General features: G+C 52.5%; 1 protein-coding gene across 6 annotated transcripts in view; it reads left to right on the top strand.

Annotated features, from left to right (window-relative positions):
• Window positions 1–2,951: 2,951 nt before the first annotated feature.
• Window positions 2,952–6,000, top strand: part of CBS (cystathionine beta-synthase) — a 69,726-nt gene continuing 66,677 nt past the window's right edge. For 5 of the 6 annotated variants that reach the window (XM_082247281.1, XM_082247283.1, XM_082247282.1 and 2 more), the window contains exon 1: window positions 3,118–3,175. The gene's annotated coding sequence lies outside the window, so the exon portion shown is untranslated. Of the gene's footprint in view, window positions 3,031–3,117; window positions 3,176–6,000 lie in introns of those variants that run through there. The other variant, XM_082247279.1, reaches the window with a different exon arrangement.

Raw genomic sequence — 6,000 nt, 5'->3', positions numbered from 1 at the left:
AAAACACTGACCCCCATCCCCAAAACACTGACCCCCATCCCCAAAACACTGACCCCCCCCAAAAAAACACTGATCCCCCCCCCAAAACACTGACCCCCCCCCAAAACACTGACCCCCAAAATACTGAGCAGCCCAAAACACTGACCCCCCAAAACACTGACCCCCCCCCCAAAACACTGACCCCCCCAAAAAAAAACACTGACCCTCATCCCCAAAACACTGACCCCCCCCAAAACACTGACCCCCTCCCAAAACACTGACCCCCCCCCCCAAAAAAACACTGACCCCCATCCCCAAAACACTGACCCCCATCCCCAAAACACTGACCCCCCCATCCCCAAAACACTGACCCCCCATCCCCCAAAACACTGACCCCCAAAATGCTGAGCAGCCCAAAACACTGACCCCCCAAAACACTGACCCCCCAAAACACTGACCCCCCCCCCCCCCCAAAACACTGACCCCCCATCCCCAAAACACTGACCCCCCATCCCCAAAACACTGACCCCCCATACCCCAAAACACTGACCCCCAAAATACTGAGCAGCCCAAAACACTGACCCCCCCCCCAAAACACTGACCCCCAAAATACTGAGCAGCCCAAAACACTGACCCCCCAAAACACTGACCCCCCTCAAAACACTGACCCCCCCCCCAAAAAAAACACTGACCCCCATCCCCAAAACACTGACCCCCCCATCCCCAAAACACTGACCCCCCATCCCCCAAAACACTGACCCCCCATCCCCAAAACACTGACCCCCCAAAACACTGACCCCCCCCCCAAAACACTGACCCCCCCCAAAAACACTGACCCCCTCCCAAAACACTGACCCCCCCCCAAAAAAAACACTGACCCCCCCCCCAAAACACTGACCCCCCCCCAAAACACTGACCCCCTCCCAAAACACTGACCCCCCCCAAAAAAAACACTGACCCCATCCCCAAAACACTGACCCCCCCCCCAAAACACTGACCCCCCCAAAACACTGACCCCCCCCCCCCCATCCCCAAAACACTGACCCCCAAAATACTGAGCAGCCCAAAACACTGACCCCCCAAAACACTGACCCCCCTCAAAACACTGACCCCCCCCCCAAATAAAAACACTGATCCCCCCCCCAAAAAAAAATCAGTAACCCCCCCCCCCCCCAAAACACTGACCCCCCCCAAAACACTGCCCCCCCCCCAAAACACTGACCCCCTCCCAAAACACTGACCCCCCCCAAAAAAAAACACTGACCCCCATCCCCAAAACACTGACCCCCCCCCAAAACACTGACCCCCCCCAAAACACTGACCCCCCCAAAACACTGACCCCCAAAATACTGAGCAGCCCAAAACACTGACCCCCCAAAACACTGACCCCCCCCAAAACACTGACCCCCCCCCCAAAACACTGACCCCCTCCCAAAACACTGACCCCCCCCCCAAAAAAAAACACTGACCCCCATCCCCAAAACACTGACCCCCATCCCCAAAACACTGACCCCCCCCAAAAAAACACTGATCCCCCCCCCAAAACACTGACCCCCCCCCAAAACACTGACCCCCAAAATACTGAGCAGCCCAAAACACTGACCCCCCAAAACACTGACCCCCCCCCCAAAACACTGACCCCCCCAAAAAAAAACACTGACCCTCATCCCCAAAACACTGACCCCCCCCAAAACACTGACCCCCTCCCAAAACACTGACCCCCCCCCCCCAAAAAAACACTGACCCCCATCCCCAAAACACTGACCCCCATCCCCAAAACACTGACCCCCCCATCCCCAAAACACTGACCCCCCATCCCCCAAAACACTGACCCCCAAAATGCTGAGCAGCCCAAAACACTGACCCCCCAAAACACTGACCCCCCAAAACACTGACCCCCCCCCCCCCAAAACACTGACCCCCCATCCCCAAAACACTGACCCCCCATCCCCAAAACACTGACCCCCCATACCCCAAAACACTGACCCCCAAAATACTGAGCAGCCCAAAACACTGACCCCCCCCCCAAAACACTGACCCCCAAAATACTGAGCAGCCCAAAACACTGACCCCCCAAAACACTGACCCCCCTCAAAACACTGACCCCCCCCCCAAAAAAAACACTGACCCCCATCCCCAAAACACTGACCCCCCCATCCCCAAAACACTGACCCCCCATCCCCCAAAACACTGACCCCCCATCCCCAAAACACTGACCCCCCAAAACACTGACCCCCCCCCCAAAACACTGACCCCCCCCAAAAACACTGACCCCCTCCCAAAACACTGACCCCCCCCCAAAAAAAACACTGACCCCCCCCCCAAAACACTGACCCCCCCCAAAACACTGACCCCCTCCCAAAACACTGACCCCCCCCAAAAAAAACACTGACCCCATCCCCAAAACACTGACCCCCCCCCCAAAACACTGACCCCCCCAAAACACTGACCCCCCCCCCATCCCCAAAACACTGACCCCCAAAATACTGAGCAGCCCAAAACACTGACCCCCCAAAACACTGACCCCCCTCAAAACACTGACCCCCCCCCCAAATAAAAACACTGATCCCCCCCCCAAAAAAAAATCAGTAACCCCCCCCCCCCCCAAAAACACTGACCCACCCCATCAATCTATCAGCCACCGACAACGCATGGTGTGGGCGGAGCTGTGAAGAGGGAGGAGGGAGTGGGCGCTGTTAATAGGCGGGGAGAGGAGGGAGTGGGCGGTGCTGTGGGCGGAGTCATATAACACTGGCGGTTGCATCATCCCTCCCATGTCTGTCGCTCTTATTGATGGCTCTAAGGATTTTTTTTTATCTCCGCCTCCTGGTGACGTCACCCCCAATAGACAGGTGTCAGAGCGATGCCTGGATTGGATAAATGTCTGCTGGCTGACACGCCTCTATCACTTTCTGGCCAATCATGTGTAGCCCTGTGGACCACCGCCTTCTGTGTGACCAATAGAGGATCTGCATTGGATCGGCCCTTCCCATCTGACCAATCATAGACGTCTGCGGGTTAAAGCCAGTCACCCTCACACTGCGCACTCAGGTAGAGTCAGCGCGATCTCCAGCGGGAGAAACTCACACCGATCACCGGACAACCGACCACTTACCGACCGATCACCGGAAAACCGACCACCGACCGACCCGCATCACCGTGTGTGAGATCTCCGGGGAGGATATACAGAGTTCAGGTGAGATCATTTATATATATAAACTCTATATACTCCATATATATACCCCATATACACTCTATATACCTCAAATATATACTCTATACCCCATATATATATATATACACACCATTATATATACTCTATATACCCCATATATACTCTGTACACCATTATATACTCTATATACCTATATATATATATATATATATATATATATACCCCATATATACACTCTATACACCATATATATATATTTTATGTACCCCATATATACTCTATACCCCATATATATATATATACACCATTATATACTCTATACACCATTATATACTCTATATACCTATATATATATATACCCCATATACACTCTATATACCCCATATATACACTCTATACACCATATATATATATTTTATGTACCCCATGTATACTCTATATACCCCATTATATACATATATACACTCTATGTACCCCATATATACTCTATATACCCCATTATATATATATATATACACACCATATATACAATGGATTTGAAATGAAACAAACAAGATGTGTTTATGCTCCGTGCACACAGGACGTCATAAAAACTCCAAAGCTGTTTGTTGACGCCAGGAAAACGCAGCTGCTAAACGTTCTTTCAGTAGATTTTTCCATTATCTCACGTTTGGCCACAGATGCTTTTAGCAGCGTTTTTTCCGCCTCCATTCAAAATCAATGGTTCCCTATGGGAGTCTATTGATTTGAATGGAAGTCGCACCGCAGGACAGATCCGGGTGATCCGACTTGCGCTGTGAGAATCTTGAGGGGGAACTCCACGCCAAAATGGGGAAAAAACGGTGTGGGGTTCCCCCCCAAAATCCATACCAGACCCTTATCCGAGCATGCAGCCTGGCAGGCCAGGAAAGGGGAGGGGACAAGCGAGCGGCCCCACCCCCCCTGGATCATACCAGGCCACACGCCCTCAACATGGGGGGGTGTGGGTGCTTTGGGGCAGGGGGGGCTCTGCACCCCCACCTCAAAGCACCTTGCCCCCATTTTGATGATGACAAGGGCCTCATCCCCACAACCCTGGTGGTTGTGGGGGTCTGCGGGCAGGGGGCTCATCGGAATCTGGAAGCCACCTTTAACAAGGGGGCCCCCCAGATCCCGGACCCCCTCCCTATGTGAATGGGTATGGGGTACACTGTACCCCTACTCATTCACCACATAAAAGGCAGTGTATGGAAATAACGACAGGAGACGTTTTGGAAAGTTTATTAAAAATCTTCATCCGGCTCTTCTTGTCTTCTCCTCTCCGGTCTTCTGCTCTTTTGCTGTCCGCTCTTCTTCTTCCTCCGGTCCTCCTCCGACGACGTCTCCAGCGATTATGCCGGCCTCTGGTCTCTGCAGCTTATTATATAGCCATTAGGGGCGTGATCTCCCGATGACGTCATCTGGCGGCCACGCCCCTAATGGCTATATAATAAGCTGCAGAGACCAGAGGCCGGCATAATCGCTGCAGACGTCGTCGGAGGAGGACCGGAGGAAGAAGAAGAGCCGACAGCAAAAGAGCAGAAGACCGGAGAGGAGAAGACAAGAAGAGCCGGATGAAGATTTTTAATAAACTTTCCAAAACGTCTCCTGTCGTTATTTCCATACACTGCCTTTTATGTGGTGAATGAGTAGGGGTACAGTGTACCCCATACCCATTCACATAGGGAGGGGGTCCGGGATCTGGGGGGCCCCCTTGTTAAAGGTGGCTTCCAGATTCCGATGAGCCCCCTGCCCGCAGACCCCCACAACCACCAGGGTTGTGGGGATGAGGCCCTTGTCCTCATCAAAATGGGGGCAAGGTGCTTTGAGGTGGGGGTGCAGAGCCCCCCCTGCCCCAAAGCACCCACACCCCCCCATGTTGAGGGCGTGTGGCCTGGTATGATCCAGGGGGGGTGGGGCCGCTCGCTCGTCCCCTCCCCTTTCCTGGTATGCCGGGCTGCATGCTCGGATAAGGGTCTGGTATGGATTTTGGGGGGGACCCCATGCCGTTTTTTCGGCATGGGGCTACCCTCAAATTCCATACCAGACCCGAAGGGCCTGGTTTGGAACCTGGGGGGGAACCCCACGCCGTTTTTTTCCCCCATTTTGGCGTGGAGTTCCCCCTCAAGATTCTCACAGCGCAAGTCGCACCGCAAGTCGGATCATCCTGATCCGACCTGCGGTGCGACTTCCATTCAAATCAATAGGCTCCCATAGGGAACCATTGATTTTGAATGGAAGAAAAAAAAACGTATAACGTGGCTTAACGCACGTTAAGCCACGTTATTCAGCCTTTAGCAGCGTCAGACGTTTTTACAGCTTGACGCTGCAGCTCCAGAACGCACAGTTCCTGGGTTTTTTTTGGAGCTGTAAAACGCCTATGCCACTTGGAGCTCCTAAAAGCTCTATGTGTGCATGAGGCCATAGAATAACATGGAGGGCATTCTGCAGCTGCAAAAAAAACGTCTGACGCTGCTAACAGCAGCTCCAAAAACGTCCAGTGTGCACGAGGCCTAAACTGCAGACTTTCAGCTTTAATTTGAGGGAATTTACATCCAAGTCAGGTGAACGGTGTAGGAATTACAACAGTTTGTATTTGTGCCTCCCACTTTTTAAGGGACCAAAAGTAATGGGACAATTGGCTGCTCAGCTGTTCCATGGCCAGGTGTGTGTTATTCCCTCATTATCCCATTTACAAGGAGCAGATAAAAGGTCCAGAGTTCATTTCAAGTGTGCTATTTGCATTTGGAATCTGTTGCTGTCAACTCTCAATATGAGATCCTAAGACAGTGGATGGAACCCCAGGGGTTCGGTGAGTCAGTATCGTG

Source organism: Pelophylax lessonae (assembly GCF_965119305.1).
Source record: "Pelophylax lessonae genome assembly, chromosome: 2".
Classification (NCBI taxonomy): domain Eukaryota; kingdom Metazoa; phylum Chordata; class Amphibia; order Anura; family Ranidae; genus Pelophylax; species Pelophylax lessonae.
Note: the sequence above shows the minus strand (reverse complement) of the source record. Positions and strands in the feature narration are given on the sequence as shown.